Below are 17,894 nucleotides of genomic sequence, written 5' to 3' on the forward strand. Positions count from 1 at the left end.
TCTTAGTCTTCCATGAAATAGGAGAATGACCAAGAAAAACCAACCAGCCTGTTAAAGATCGGCGAGTAAGAGGACAGGCTGCCCAATCAGAGTCACACCAGCCCTGCAAGTTAAGATCACTATCCGATCTCAATAAAATTCCTTGGCCTGGAGTACCCTTCAAGTAGCGTACCACACGTAAGGCCGCCTCCCAATGTTCACCGTGAGGTTGATGCATAAGTTGAGACAAGATATGTACGGAGTAAGCGAGATCTGGTCTAGTAACTGCTAAATAGATCAATCTACCAACAAGCCGTCTATAGGATTCAGGATCAGACAGAAAATCACCTGTAGCTAAACCAAGTTTATGATTTTGTTCAATCGGGGTCCCGATAGGCTTAGAGCCTAATAAACCAGTTTCAGACAAAATATCGAGAGTATACTTTCTTTGACAAAGAAAGATACCCGTAGCGCTGCGAGCTACTTCAATACCCAAAAAATATTTCAGACTCCCAAGATCCTTCATATGAAAACAGTCAGACAGATAAGCTTTAAAGGTTTGCAGGGCTGTAGAATCATTCGCAGATAAAATCAGATCATCAACATAAACAAGAACATTTATTTGAATGGAACCACGAGAGTAAGTAAATAAGGAATAATCCGAGTAAGGCTGAAGGAACCCGTAATCTTTCAATGCAGATACTAACTTTGCAAACCAACACCGAGGAGCCTGTTTTAACCCATATAAAGACTTCCGTAGACGACATACCTGGGTAGGGGATGATGAGGTAAAACCGGGTGGAAGCTTCATGTATACTTCTTCATCAAGATCGCCATGAAGGAAGGCATTATGAACGTCCATCTGATGCAACTCCCAGTTTTTAGATGCAGCAATAGCAAGAAAGGCCCGAACAGTTACCATTTTAGCAACTGGAGCAAAAGTTTCATTGTAGTCCATCCCTTCGGTTTGATGATTACCGAAAACAACAAGGCGAGATTTAAGACGTTCAATACTCCCATCAGATTTATATTTGATACGATACACCCATTGAATACCAAGAGCCTTCTTACCCGGAGGGAGATCCTCCATAGTCCACGTGCCATTCTTCTCTAAAGCCTGTATTTCATCCTGCATTGAGCGTCTCCATCCTTCATCTTTCATGGCCTCCTTAAACGATCGTGGTTCTTTGCCTGAAATTATAGCGGCAAGAAAATTCCGATAACGCAAAGAATAACTGTTACAATTTACGTAATGTGCTATAGGATAGGGAGTACCTGAAGGATGCCCATTGGACGGGACAGATGAAGGGGATGGACTTTTCTGTACAATAGTATGGGTAACATAATCCTTATGTCAAACATTAGGAAATTTGTGTCTGAGACTGCGGCCCAAGGTCATTTCGTGGGACTGAGCTATTTGTGAAGAGGTGGACTGATCTGTGGGCTGATCTCTGGGCAGAGGCTGCTGAGGAATTGGGCTGAGTTGTGTTTCGGGCTGAATGGTAGTTGGGCTTAGGTCTGATTGTGGAATTGAATGTTGTTGAGGTTGGATTTGTGAGTTGGGCGTGAGAGGGGGATCATTTGTGGAATTGGGCTGTGAAAGAGTTGGGCTAGAAGAGGGTATAGAATCAGAAGTGCAATCAGCAAAATCAAAATCCACATAATTATGGAGTGGAACAATGTGTTCGGGAATGATAATTGTAGTGTCCGGATCAAGAAAGGGGAATTCATCCTCAAAAAATTTCACATCTCGAGAGACAAAAAATTGCTTAGAATCCAGATCAAATAATTTCCACCCTTTTTGACCAAATGGATAACCCATGAAAACACACTTTCGACTATGACTAGCAAACTTATCCCCCTTTGTCTTTTGGTTGTGGGCAAAACAGAGACACCCAAAAGTACGAATTGTATCATAAGAAGGTAATTTATTAAAAAGGATTTCAAAGGGTGATTTATTTTGGAGTAAAGGTGTAGGTGTTTGATTAATGAGATGTGCAGCAGTTAAAACACTTTCCCCCCAAAAATAAATAGGTAAGTTTGCTTGAAACCGTAAAGCCCGTGTAACATTTAAAATATGTTTATGTTTTCGTTCAACCCGACCATTATGTTGTGGTGTCCCAACACAAGAAGTTTGGAATAAAATCCCATTATCATTAAAGTAATCCAGCAAACAATTAAATTCCGTTCCATCGTCACTTTGAACCACTTTAATGTTTTGAGAAAATTGTCTATTTATCATGGCCACAAAAGACATAAACATACTAAATACTTATGTTTTATCAATCATCAAATAAAGCCAAATGGCTCTAGAGAAGTCATCAACACTAGTCAAAAAATATCTTGCATCACAGGAAGATGGGTGTCGATATGGACCCCATAAATCACAATGAACTTTTTCAAATATTCTGGAGGCTTTATTGTCACTTAAAATGAATTTGTCCCTAGAGTGTTTTGCACGGAAACAAACATCACAAACTTTGTTTAAACTACCCTTACTACTAGAAACAGTGGGAAGAAGCTTCACTACGTTTTCAGAGGGGTGACCCATCCTTTTGTGCCATAAATCCAAAGTAGAGGATACCGCATTCACCAAGATTTGTTGAGCCTGATTAGTTCCCTCAAAGTAGAAAAGTCCATTCCTCCTAATGCTCGTCCCAATCGGCTCCCTCAATTGGTCCTGTATAACACAATTAGTAGGAGTAAATTGTACAGTACATTTTAAATCATCAATAATTTGCGAGACCGAAATTAAATTGCAACATAATTCCGGAACAAAAAGCACGTGTTTAAGAATTAAATTTGCAGATAAACAGACGAATCCTTCCTTTGTTGCGACCACAGATTTTCCATTAGGAAGACCCACCGAGCAAGTGACATTATGAACAGCAAACAACCATGAATCGGTACAAGTAACATGTCGGGAAGCTCCTGTATCAATAATCCATAAATTGCAACCAAACTCACCCGTTAATCTATCATCAGATATCTTATTATTACCAAGGAAGGAAGCAAGGATCTTCCATTGTTCTGGTGAGAAAACGTGCCCAACCTGTTCATTAGTGGAAGGAAGAGAAGAGGTGATATGGCTGCTGCTGCTGAGAGCGTGACCCATGGCGGAGCCACCACGACCCTTTCCTGCGTTTTGAGGCGGTTTACCACGACCAGCAGTGCCTGAATTTCTGGGCTGCGACTTTGAAGATCCCGGTGGCCACCATTCTGGGTAACCATTCAATTCAAAACATCCGGATCGTTCATGACCCGTCTTCCTACAATGTGAGCAAAATAGCATTGATTTGTCCTGTTTGTCTCGTGGATCTGAAGTTACACCGGCTGTACCTGCGGCCCATATCGGCTGCTTAGGTTTGGCCCTTCCTGGTGGCGCACGGACGGCAAAACCAACAGCATCAAGAGGCTTGTCCTCCGGTAGAGACCGCGTGAATCGAACCTGTTCATCTTGAACGAGTAATTGATACGCACGATCAAGAGAGGGAAGGGGATCTTGAGACAATATGTTTGCTCGAATTTGTGAGAAATTGTCGGGATATAAGCCCATTAAAAATTGATGGAGTCTTGTATTGTCTCTTCTTTTCGCATGCTCCTCGCCTGCCGTACAAGAAACGCAGCAAGAACAGGTAATTAGGGGTTCATAATTATTCAATTCTTTCCACAAAGCTGTTAATTTCCCAAAGTATTGTGCAATTGACATGGTTTTCGTTTGCTCACAACGAGCAATTGATGATTTAAGCTGCTGAATTCGAGGTCCATTAACAATGGAAAAACGGGATTTAAGAGTATCCCAGAGCCTTTTGGCATCTTTGTATCTAGAAAGTGTGGTTTTGATTTCGGGATCGATGGTGTTCATGAGCCACGAAATAAGCATTGCTTGAAGAGTATCCCAATCATCTTGTGTACAAGGAGATGTGGGTGAAGTAATTTGGCCATTCAAGAAGACAAATTTCCGTCTTGCTTGTAAAGCCATTTGAACATCGTTAGCCCATTCATCATAATTGTCTCCACGGAGTCGAGTCGGAGTGATGAAATCACCGGGCCGATCATGAGGGCCAAGATAATACGGAGAAAAAGAATCAATTTTTGGTGGAGGCGGTGGTGGTGGTGGCTGATTTCCAGCCATGGTAGGACGTGTTCTGTTTTTCTCTTCTTCTTCTTCTCTTTTTTTTTTTTTTTTTTTAAAATATGAATCGTAAAATCCTGAGCGACTGATACCATATTAGAATTGATTTTCAGTTTAATTGTGTTGCCTTTCCATTGCTTCATTGTTTGATTAATATAGGTTACAAGAAAATATTCTAGATTACAATCAAGATATTATGATAACAATTAAGGCCTAAATATATGGTAAATCTCTTAGGAAAAGGAAACAAATTGATATTGCCTAATATCTCCAAAATTTCCTTAACACAAATGGCAATGTTCGATCCAGAGAAAGCCGGCGGGAAAGAATCCAAATGCATACTGCAAATTTCATGAGTGTCCAGGACATTGGATAGAGTATTGCAAATCTTTGATGAAAAATATAGAAGATTTGATTCAAAGAGGTTATTTCCAATAGTACAAGAAAGGAGGGGATTTAGAAAAAAGACAAGTAGTTGGCGGATCTAGGAGGAGGGAAGAAGTCATAAATGAGGTAGAGCCAGCCCAAAAGAAAAAGAAAGATATATTGGTCGTTTTCTCGAAATCTGGGGGGATAATGGATTTTGAATCTCACTTGAGAGCTACCATTACTCCTATATTAGAGCTAATGGAGGTGACAGAGCAAGAAGAGCCGCCAGCTATGCCAGATATCCTCATTTAGATCCCTTAGTAATGATGGTTGACATTGTTGATCAGTCTATGCATAGAGTTTTGCTAGACAGTAGGGCTGAGGTAAATGTTACTTACAAGTCTTGCTGGGACCAGATGGATTTGGAAGACAAGACTCTGAAAAGATCTTCCATACCCATCTTGGGTTTTTTTGGAGAAACTAAATAGGCAGAAGGAAAAGTAACTTTGCGTGTAACAATAACAGACAAACTTGGGGTAACAATCACAATACCCCAAGAGTTTTATGTAATAGATGCTCCAACCAGATACAATTGTATTCTGGGAAGGAAGTTTACAGTAGCAATAATTGGCATCCCATCTACTCATCATCAGACCTTAGTCTTTGTAGATTAAGATGGGAGAGTGGGGAAGACCAAAGGAAATCAAAAAATGGCCAGATCTTGTAATATGATAAATAAAGCAAGTAAAGGGTCACAAAAATAGAAATACGAAGAAAAAGAGCCAGAAAAAATTGTAGAAAAAGAAAAAAGGCTAAACAAAAAAATAAAGTTTGTGGCATCTTCATCTGAGTCTGGGACACAAAAATCAGTAGAAATAGATCCCAGACCTTCTGAGGATGAAAATATAAAGAAGAGTACCCCACAGATGGAGTTTGATCATCAGGAAATAGAAGAGGTACCCCTGATTGAAGGAACAGAGAAAACAATTAGAATTGGAAGAGATTTGAATCCGCAGATTCGTCTTCATTTAATTCAAGTTTTGAGGCAAAAAAATGAAGTTTGTGGCATCTTCATTAGAGTCTGGGACTCAAAAATCAGTAGAAATATATCCCAGACCTTCTGAGGATGAAAATGTAAAGAAGAGTACCCCCATAAATGGAGATTGATCATCAGGAAATAGAAGAGGTACCCCTAATTGAAGGAACAGAGAAAACAGTGACAATTGGAAGAGATCTAGATCCTCAAATTCGTCTTCATTTAATTCAAGTTTTGAGGCAAAATGTTGATAAATATTTAGTAGCAGATATGCCAGGAATAGACCCACAAGTTGTCACACATAAACTCAATGTGTATGAAGGTGTCAAGCTATTAAAGCAAAAGAAGAGGATCTTTGGTCCCGAAAAAGATAAAATCATTGAAGAAGTTAAGAAATTGCTGGATGCTGGGTTCATTGAAGTGTCTCTATCCACAGTAGTTGGCAAACGTAGTTCTGGTAAAAAAAACACAGCAAGGGAAGTGGAGAATGTGCAGAGATTTTACCAGTTTAAATAAATGTTGTCCTAAAGATTTTTATCCTTTACTTAGGATAGCCTAGTTGGTTGATTCAACAGTTAGGTATGCTTTATTATCATGTATGGATGCATTTTCTTGTTATCATCAAATCTTCATGGACCCTATTGATAAAGAAAATACCACATTTATATGCTCAGCAGGGGTGTTTTGCTACGTTATGATGCCTTTTGGACTGATGAATGCTGGTGCAACATGTAACATGCACAATTTTTAGCGCCCTAAATTTCGTTTTAAACTAAGTCTAATAAAATCTTATTCAAATTCTCACGTGAAAGCTCCCCTTATACTCATCTTTTTACTCTTATCTTATTATGTTTACTTTAGGGAATACTAGATCTTATTACAAGAGAGAAAGAGGTGCATAGAGGTGTATCCTTAATTTTAAAATGAAGCCTTGTATTTATAGATGTTACGCCTCAACATCTTCTTGTAGAGCAAAAAACATTCATCCATTAATTTGTTTGATCTGGATCTTCTGTGCCAATCTTCAAGACCTTGAGCTTTATTTCAAACTGAGGTGTATTGACAGCTAACATAACCTCGTCATTGTGTGTTGTAATTAGTCTTTAATAACCAATGCTAAGCTGCCACGTTAGTATTCATACAAGATTATGAAAACTAAGCAAAAGTCAGATTAATCAACGTGTAAACTATTTATTCAAATTAATTCCTATTTTAAGCATTAATTCAAATAGTCATTTCCTATTTTTAGTATCAATTTAAATTACCATCTTATTTATAGGAAACTCTTTAATCTCTTCAATTAGCTTAACAACTAATTTAAATTCAAATATTAACGTGTACTATATATAACCAAACGTGTATTAGCTTGTACTATAGATATTAAATCATCCAACTATTTTAAGCACATATATTTTTTTTATATTCAAATTCAAATGTTAATAACAAACCGTGTAATAATATATTCAAATTTAGTTTCAAATAATATCAAAGTAAATTTTAATGAACCTTAACCTATTAAAATATTTCAAAGTTAATTTTAATGAACCTTGACCTATTAAAATATTTCAAATATATTTGCGAAACTAAACTTTTTATAAGGACAATTATCTTCAAGACATGAAACTAACTTCAAGACTTACAAATTTAACCATAAGATAAACTTAAGTTATTTAAGCATATTCCAATAATTCGAGCTTAAACATATATATCAAATATTCAGTTTAGATCCAATATGATTTTAGACTAATATAAACAACTAAATATAATTACTTAATTTATTTGTTTAATCAATATGTGTTTTGAATTATCAACATTTAAGAGAGTTGAGTCTTCAATCTCCCCCTTGATGAAAGTCAAAACCATATTTTTCTAAATCATATTACTAAGTTAACATGAATTGAAAAACATAACAAGAATAACAAAATATCATAGAGCATAATGTTTTTTAGACTTTGAAAATGATTTCAAATCAGAACAGTATAAAAATAGGATAGTATACACCAATAAATTTTCATGCATCTTTTTATTACAAACGAATAAGGTTTCATGTTTCATTATCCATGCATGCAAACAAATATCCAATCACAATACATGCAAATATAATAATCAATATTGTATTGTAACATTATATCAATATTTTAATATCAAAAACATAATCATCAATCATCATGATCATGAATATAATCAACAACTATAAATGTATCATCAAACATGTATCATCAAATAACTATGTTTAAGAACAAACAATCAAAATAAGCATCTCCCCATATTAAACTAATATCTCCCCCTTTTTAATAAGATTAACCATGATGAATACATATCTCCCCCAAACATAAATGCACATGAATACATGAATGCATTTTAGCAATAAACAATCAATATGCACTAATAAACATGTATGCAACATAATATGTATCCACAAAGCAAGCAAGCAAAAGCAATCGAACCAAGTAACAAAATAAACATTTACTTACATATCTCCCCCTTTTTAACTTCAATCAAAAAGTAAACAAGGAGTAAAAATGTTGCGATTGTTAATCAAAAAAAATATTGTTTGCCGAAATTAAAAAAATTGTTCATCAACCATTAACAACTAAAATTACTTCCTGGACCTAGTCTTCCTTTTCTTGGAAGGTTTGGTTTGGTTGGAGGAATGGTCTGAATAGGAGTAGCATCAACAGCTTCTGGAATCACTTCTTCTTCCTTCTCATATGCCTTCACCTCATCAGCAACTTCCTTCTCTTTTTCTCCTTCTTTCTCCTTTTCCTCCTCCATCACAGTATCCTCTTGTGGCTTAGCAGCAACACCCTTATCGACATCTTCTTCCACCACCACATCTTCAACTACCATACCTTTCATGTCTTTCGTAAATATGTCTAACATAAAAGTCAGAGTAGACACCTTATCATGCAAATCAAGTAAGGAAGTTTTCATTTCACTAACCTCTAAGTCAAGAGACTGGAGGCGTGAAAGAGTGGTGTGCTCTTTAATATGAGGGTCAAGACGTGAAAACCGCTTACCATGGATCTTTTGCAGATCCTCTTTTTCACATGATGACAAATGTGAGTATAACTCATACTTGCCATGGATTTAAAAAATTCCAAGAGGAGGGAGGATGTTGTCAGACAAAGATAAAGGACTAGAGTAATCTACTTCCTCTGATTCAGAGAGCAGATTAAAATGATCAAAGATCAATGTCAGGAGATTAGCATAAGGAAGAGAGCAATTACAAACATGAGAACTGCAAAAACGTATTGTTGAAAAGATAAGAGAGGCATAATCAATGTTTTTAAAAGAGACAATTTTCCACATCAAGATTAGATGGGAATCTGTGATTAATTCACAGGATAAGTTGCGTGAGAAGACTGTTCTAACAAGGATATTATGCAGCAATTTACCACATAAATTCAAGGCATTGTGGGTTAGTTGTTTAGTAGAAGAAAAATCAGAATAAGAATCAAGGATAAACATATCCTTGGCATTTTGTAGTGCTAGAATGTTTCGAGTAATATCATCAGCAACATTGGAGAATTTTAACAAATCATTTACTTGGGTTTTAGAGATAATAATCTCTTGGCCTTTAACGAAACTTCTCAAGGCCGGATTGCCATCAATCATAGTGAAAGAAAAGTTAGAATAAAAGATTTTCACAAGAATAGGGTATGATGTAGAGCCAGGATTCAACAACATACCTGGAGTTGATTGAATAAAAGAAGAGATGATTTCAAAATCTTCAAATAAGAAGATATTGTAGTCAAGAATATCAACATATGAAAGGGGACGACGTTTAAAAATATCAATCCAACAACCATACGCTGTGTGATTTTCGAACAATTGTTTTGGTACATCTAAAGAACAGTGTTTAGAGGTGAGGGAATGGTAGGGGTTACTAGTTCAGTCATTGGGGTTTTGGATGATTCAGGTTTTTCTGATTTTGTAGCAGATTTGTTCATCCTTCTTTTGGGTGCCATGGAAATGATTTTCGAAAGCTTGAAAAAGAGGGTGAAAGAGACGGTTCAGAGGATAAAACAGAAAGTGTAGAGGTGAGGGAACAAAGAATGCGTTTCACTCACTATAAAAGGAGTATAGTACAATGCATTTGTACTTCCATAAGAATTCATTGGATAACTTAGGGAAAAGGAAAAATTTAATTTTGAGAGAAAATTTTGACCGGTGTGATGTGTGTGGATGATGTGAAGAAATGCATAAGGAGTGTAATAATGATTCAATTTGATTTGAACCAAAATTATGAACAAAACTTTATTGCATGATTGACGTCCAAATGTGATTCAAACAAACAATTTTTTTTAAGATACTTAAATGTCCTTTATTGATTAAAGGTATTTAACTATAAATTCCATTTTTATATATTTATATAAAACAAATAATTTTTAAGAAGTTGAAATTAAATTTTCAATTCTTAAACACATGCATAAACACACATATATAATCACAATCAAAATGTGTAAATGATATGTAATGCTCCCTCTTAATATATACTTGGTATTAAGTAACAGTAAACGTTCCCTATTAAACCTTTTATTCTTATATCATTAAGATACCATTAGTTTAAACACGTGATTAGGTATATTAGAATTTTCAAAGCCAGGTGCTATTTAACATATACTTCCTCTTGTAAGTAGCCATTTAAGAAAGCACATTTAACATCCATTTGATATAGTTTTATATTCATGTATGAAGCAAAAGCAAGCATAATACGGATAGATTCTAACCTTGCAACTGGAGCGAAAGTCTTATCATAATCTATACCTTCTTCTTGATTATAACCTTGAGCTACCAGCCTTGCTTTATTCCTTATAATGTCTCCATCATCATTGAGTTTATTGGAAAAGACCCATCTAGTTCCAAAAATAGTACGATATGGAGGCCTTTCAACTAGATCCCAAACTTTGTTTCTTTCGAATTCATTTAATTCATTTTGCATAGCAATGATCCACTCTGGTTCTTGCATAGCTTCTTTAACATCCTTTGGTTCTATAAGAGAAACAAAAGCAGAAAATGCACATAAATTTTTAAGAGAGGATTGAGTTTGCCTACCTTTGTTTGGATCACTTATGATGTTTTCTAGAGGATGTTGAGATGACATTCTAAGTCTTTTTCGTAATATGGATGGTGTGTAATCATTCAAAGAACTTGTACCTACTTCCATAGAGGAGTTTCTAATTGGTGTATCTAAAGCAGTATGTCCAGGAGCTATTTTAAGATTTTGAGGTTGGGTTTCAAGATCAGGCAGTGAGTCTTCAATATCTACGACCTATTTTTGCAACCTCATCAAGACTTTGTATGGTATCCTGCATATTTTTCTTTTTATCTTCACTAATATCATTAGCATTCATTTTGTCATCACTTAAATCATCAAAGTGTTATTAAGGTTTAACTCCTTAAATCCTTCACTTAATGTTTCATTGTCGGATTCATCAAATATAACATGTATACTTTCCTCAACCATACTTGTACGCTTATTTACAACTCTATGAGCTTTACTATTCAGTGAGTATCCAAGATATATACCTTCATCACTTCTAGCATTAAATTTACCTAGATTATCTATACCATTGTTATGGATAAAACATTTGCAACCAAATGGTCTAAGGTATGCTATATTCGGTTTTCTTCCTTTGAATAGCTCATAGGGAGTTTTCTTAAGTATTGGTCTTATGAGGCATCTATTCAAGACATAATTTGCTGTGTTAACAGCTTCGGCCCAATAGTGTTTAGCTAGTCTATTTTCAATAAGCATTGTCCTAGCCATTTCTTCTATGGTTCGATTTTTCCTTTCAACCACGCCATTTTGTTGGGGTGTCCTAGGAGCTAAAAAGTTATGGGATATACCGTATTTTTCACAAAAGGAATCAAAGCCTAGTTGATCAAACTTTCTCCCATGGTCACTTCTAATCGAGCCTATTGAAAGATTTAGCTGAGTTTGCATCTCTTTACAACGTCTTGAGAACGGTTTCAAGGCTTCGCTTTTATCCTTCAAAAAATCAAACCACGTAAATCTAGAATAACCATCAACTGTAACCAGAATGTAAGATTTACATCTTATGCTCCGTACACGCATTGGTCGACATAGATCAATATGTAAAAGTTCACATGGTCTTGAAGTACTTACCATTTTCTTCGGTTTGAATGAACTTTTTACTTGTTTTCCTCTAATGCATGCATCACATGTAGGATTATGATTGTAGTCAAGAGTTGGAAGTCCCTTAACTAGATCTTTACTTACTAACTCATGCATGGTATGAGTATTGATGTGACAAGGTCGTCTATGCCATAGTTTTGGATAATCTGTCATAGCTTTCAAGCACTTGAAATTTTGAGCTGCAATTTCATTACTATCCAAGGCATAAACATTATCATGTCTAAGGGCGGTAATAAATGTATCTCCGGTGTTAGGGTTTTTAACAACACATTTTTCGTTATCAAAGATTACTTCATTACCTTTATCACATAGTTGAGACACACTTCGTAAGTTAAATTTTAGACCTTCAACTAGATAAATGTTGGACCTCTTGAGTTTTGATGATGACTACACTTTAATTAAACGAATATGTTTTTAGAGATTGTGTGCAGGTCGATATCCGGTCTTGACTATGATCGTTGATAGTACCTAAGACTTGGTCTATGGAAATGTACGTGTCAAAAGGATCCAAAAGATGTTAGGAGAGTATATCGCTTAGGATGTAAAATGTAGACAGGACACTGTACTGTTTCCAAGTTTGATGTTCTAACAAAACTGGAAATTGGAGACAGCACACTGTTCCTGGATTGAAGTCAGCTGAATATACGTCCACTGAAATTCTGTTATTAATTATATTTTCTATATTTAGTTGATGTATTAATTAAAGTTAATTTGTTGCATTTATAAATTATTAAAGTTAATTGGCAAAGTATTTTCCAAATTTATTTGCATTTTTAAAGTTAATTCTGTTCCGAACCGGTGCCGAACCGCTAGGAACAAAATCCGGAACCGAAACCGTTCGCGATAGGTTCTGAACCGGCCTGAATCGCGGAACCGTTAAACTGCCGGAAAAATACTTCATGAACCGGAGCTAAAGCACCGCGGGTTTGAACCGGAACCGGTCCAACGGTTCCATAGAACCGAAAACGGAACTGGTCCAACGGTTCCATGGAACTGGAACCGGGACCGGTCCGGGGGAACCGGCCCAGCGGTTCCATGGAACCGGAACCGTGAAAACTAGCCGTTAACTAGCTGTTTCTAGCCGTTGCCATTTTCTCTATAAATACCCATCACTTTCAATCATTTTCATTCACAACTCATCTCTTCTCCTACTGTCTCTACATAATTACTTAATTACGTAATTATTATCTTAATTACATAATTAGTTTTTTAATTATTTCTTAATTTAGTTAATTACATAATTAGTCTATTAATTATTTATTTATTTATTTATTTTTTAATTCTATTATTATTTCAATATTATCATATCTTCTTTTTTGAAAAAAGTCTCTAAAAAGTTACTAAAGTGGCAAAATCATTGGGAGGTTCTAGCTCCAAAAGAAAGGCCACTTCAACTCCATTGGTATCAACAACACCTTCGATTAGTAATTATAATTATGAACCAAATTATCGAGAAGGGTACGACCAAGAATTACACAATTATGCAGAAGAAGTGGAAAGAGAAATACAAATTGATGAAGAAGAAGAACAAGAAGAGGAACCAACGACCCCTATTGGGATACATAATTCTCGACAATCATCAACAAGATCACATGAAGAACAACAACAACAAAGACAAGCTCGTGTTAAACGAGTCAATTTCCAAACTATCGGTTAGTTTTATAATTTTATTCTTCAAATTGATTAAATTTTAAATTATTATTTGATTATATATATTGTGGTATATATCTGAGTATGTCTTTATATTTAAATTTAGATGAAGATGAACCAGTAAGATAACCTTTTCCGGCAATGCCACCTCCTAGTGGTAGAGCTGTTTCACATGTGTGGTCGTATTTTACAAAAGAACCAACCGATAATCCAGATGTTTTCTTATGCACTTGTCAAATTTGTGAAAGTCAAGGAGTAAAGCCCTTAATTTCATACAATTTCGCCAGAGGTAAATACTTTTTCAGTTTTTTATACATACATTAGATATTCATATTTTATAAAAATTTATTTATTGTGTTTTGTGAATACATGTTAGGTGGTGGTACGGGATCTTTTAACAAACATTTGGCAAAGAAGCATGGAATCACAAAAGAAACTCATGCAGCAAGCGGCAGCAGGACCACAAGTGGAAGCCGACACTGGGACATTCCCAGCACATGTATGCCTTTTAAATATAATCGTAATGATATGATTGATGAATTTTCTAAGTATGTAATTTGTGATGAATTGCCTTTTAACCACGGTGAAAGTAGGGCACACGAGCGTTTCACAAGAAAAACTTTGCAACCACAATATAGAGCAATCCCTAGGAGCACTCTTAAAAGACGCACAATTAAATTATATGAATCAATGCGCTATGAATTAATTGAAATGTTTAAATCTTTTAATGGTAGGGTTAGCATAACAACTGATATTTGGTCTGCTCCCCCACATTTAGAGTCTTATATGTGTGTAACAGCACATTGGATAGATCAAAATTGGATTATTCAAAAAAGAATAATTGCTTTTGAGACAATGCTAGAAAGACAAACGGGTGAAAACATAAAATATAGATTAGTAGAGATATGTAGAGAATGGAACTTATTAGATAAGATATTTTGTTGTTCTACCGATAATGCAACCGCTAACATTAAATGTATGGAACTTTTGTATAACGAGCCTGCTTTTAGTTTTATCCTTGGGGGTAGCTTATTACACATACGTTGTTGTGCTCATATAGTTAACTTATCTTGCCAAGCAGGTATAAAACAATTAAGCGATTTATTAGATCCAATTAGAGATAAGTGGCTTAGAATTGAAAAGATAAAGAGACGATATAAACAATTATGTGACCAATATCAACTAAAAAAAGTGTATTGGTCATTAGATATTCCTACACGTTGGGGCTCAACCAACGATTTATTAAGAAAGTCGATTGCTCATCGTCCAGTTATAACACAACTGTATAGTGAGTGTACAAATAGCTATATAACTGATGACACATGGGAATTAGCTATAGGTGTACATAAAATATTAGAAGCGTATGACCACGCAACTAAGATTTTTTCATATGTTTATGAACCGAACGTCCACTTAGTAATAAGTGAGTGTATTACTATTTTTTATCTTCTTAAACATACGCATGATGATACTAACCCATATTTAAAGCCGATTCCTGCAGATATGATGGATAAATGGAAGGCATATTTTACCGATTTTCCTTATATTTATGGAATTGCAACCATTTTAGACCCATGTTTTAAAACAGAAGTCCTTACTAAAGTAATTGGATTTTACTACCAATCATTAGATCGCCCGCCTAGTGATGTACATAATTATGTTGGAAGTTGTAAAAAACTTTTAGCAGAACTTTATGATTATTATGCTAGTGTATATAACCCAAAACGCGATACGTCTAGGCGTGCAAGCGTTTCGGCACGTCCCACTTATTATAATTCCGTAATAGCTAATATAATGAGCCAAGATGATAGTTTTGTAGGATCATCTTCTTCTTCATCCTCCACTTCATATTTAGAATTAGATAGTTATCTTAAACACCACTTTAAAATTGACCAAGGTAGCTATGATATTTTAGAGTGGTGAAAAGAAAAATCTGTAAAATTTCCCATATTATCGAGAATTGCAAAGGATATCCTTGCAATTCCTGCTTCTACAGTTGCGTCGGAGTCTGCTTTTAGTGCAGTTAGAAGAGTTTTAGACGAAAAGAGATCTCGTCTTGCTCCACATAGTATTCAAATATGTGTTTGCAAGAAAGATTGGGATCAAGCGGAGATTCGAACACAAGGACTAAGGAATGATGATGATCAAGATGATGATGATGATCCATGGATGATGATGGATACATCTGCATCATCGTCAGGAGGAGAGTCAGCGGAAGCATCTAACCAACCAGATGATGATGACGAAGACGAATAGGATCAATCGGACAACGATAAGTCAATATTCAACAACTAAAAATAAAAGGTATGACAAAGAACTACGTGGGCTTTGATTCCTTCGGGATACGTAGGCAGCTTAGTATTCCTTTAGGTACTAGGTTCAAGTCCATTTTCTCCTTCTTTTTTTATTAATCATCTTTATCGATATTATCATTGATTCGTTTCTTATTAATTTATTTTTTTCATTCTTTTTAGTAAATATTTTAATAACGATGACTACTTGAAAAGCAATGAATTTGGCTAATAATCAAGTAATCATCAAAGGTACGTCCGCAATATTATATTATTTTTATATTATATAAATATTTAAAGAAAAAATAAAAATGGAACTGATGATCCGACCCGCCCGTCCCGTGAATTGGAACCGCCGGAACCGCCTCATGAACCGTTTGGAACCGCCCGGAACCGGAACCGGTCGCGACAGGTTCCTAATGGATCTGGAACCGGGTGGAACCGGGTGGAACCGGAACCGGAACCGGATGGAATCGGAACGAAACCGGCCCAACCCGGACCGTGGCCATGCCTAGTAGTAGTGAATGTGGGTTTGTATGTATTGTGGTTTAGTCATGTATTTATAAGGATGTGATTAAAAGGATTTAATGATTTAAATAATAAAAAATATATATATAATAAAAAAAATCGGGACAGCAGCTACTGTCTCGGCAGTCGCGCCCCGATCTGAGATGTTGAGTGTGTTTTATTGTCGTTTCACTTATCCGTTGGATTCAAAACTCGTAGAACGCTAAAATTAATTAAAAATAGCAAATGGATGTTATAAATTATGAAATTTGGTACACAAGGTAATTGATGTCTTCCGGACGCAGTGGTGAAGTTGGATTTTCTGTTTAAATTTTTTAAACTGTCCGAAATGGCCATTTAAGTTTCTGGTTATATTTTAAATTTTTTGAATCTTTGAAATTTGGGAGAAATCATTTAAATTATAAAGTTTTAGTAGTGCCTTAATGGTGTGGAGTAGATTAAATGTCTGAACACGTTCTAATACGTGATTTTGTATGTGTGTTGTGTTTAGGACCTCGATTCATAAGAGGTTGAGATTCAAATCGCGAAGCGCTTGAGTTGTTTTAATCGTGCTACTAAGGTACACGCTTAGACCATACAATTGTAATTGGTTATGTAAAGTAATGTTGTGCTCATTCTATGTTGTGATGTTTAATATCATGTAAGATTTAGACCCCAAAATAATTTGTATGAGTTTAAATTGGAATTTGAGGATGGTTGTGTAATTACCCAAATGGGACTATTTAATTGGGATTGGAATACCATTGTTATTGTTCTCATGGCAGTTTTGGATCATTACGGTCACCATGGGGTATGCATACTTTTGCCTTTGATGACCCGAATAGGATGGGCAACGTCTTAGGTCGAACTCTGCCTTGAGATTAGCTCTCCCTTGTGTATTCCTCCAAAATTTTTAGAACACTCTGTCGACCCGAACTGGACGGTCAATGACATGAGTTGGAGTCTGGAAAGTCAAACGTGACATTTAATTAATAGAGCCTTCCCATGCTACGATGAACTCATTGCTTGTATGTAATTAATATAATACATTGTATGTTGTCTCTGACGTGTATTATTATGTGCTTTGGAACATGCTATGATGTTGTCATTCGACGACTAGTAGGTTGACTTGCAGGTGGGGACTAGTGCGTGAGGACTATTCTAATAGAACCTGTAGTCGAGTTGACTATCGTGTCGGAATTACTATTAGAATTTTATCCTTCCATACATTATTTTTTTTATTTTAGTAAGTACATTTTGAATCGTATTGTATTTGGTTTGAAGAGGCCAGTAGGTTCTCAAGTTATAATTTTAAACTTCCGTTGTCTTGTTATTTCGTCATTACTATTTTATTTTTTTTATCACTAGAACGTCATTGGTCCTAGAAGTGGTTTAATTTAATGTTCGATGTGTGGACCGGAATTCATATTTATATGAATTTATCTGGTTCACTTCAACTCGGACTATTACACATTGATTAGTAATTGTTGGGTCTCAATTGGTTGGATTAATGATGGACATGAATTAAATTAGCAATTAGTAAATTGAATCTAAAGTGAAGAAATTGATATTCAAGGTACATCACATCCAGCTAAACTTTATTGAGCTTAAATTGTCTGTGTTGGTAGAAATTGTTGTAAATAGTTGGAAGTTTGTTATTGTTGACAATGGACTAGGAATTGATGATAAGAAATGAAAGATGAGATTTTTGTTAGTCTTGTTTTAAATTGGGGCTTTTAATGAGGATTAACCTTGAGTTTACTT

This window comes from Amaranthus tricolor, chromosome 5 (assembly GCF_026212465.1).
Source record: "Amaranthus tricolor cultivar Red isolate AtriRed21 chromosome 5, ASM2621246v1, whole genome shotgun sequence".
NCBI classification, from domain to species: Eukaryota; Viridiplantae; Streptophyta; class Magnoliopsida; order Caryophyllales; family Amaranthaceae; genus Amaranthus; species Amaranthus tricolor.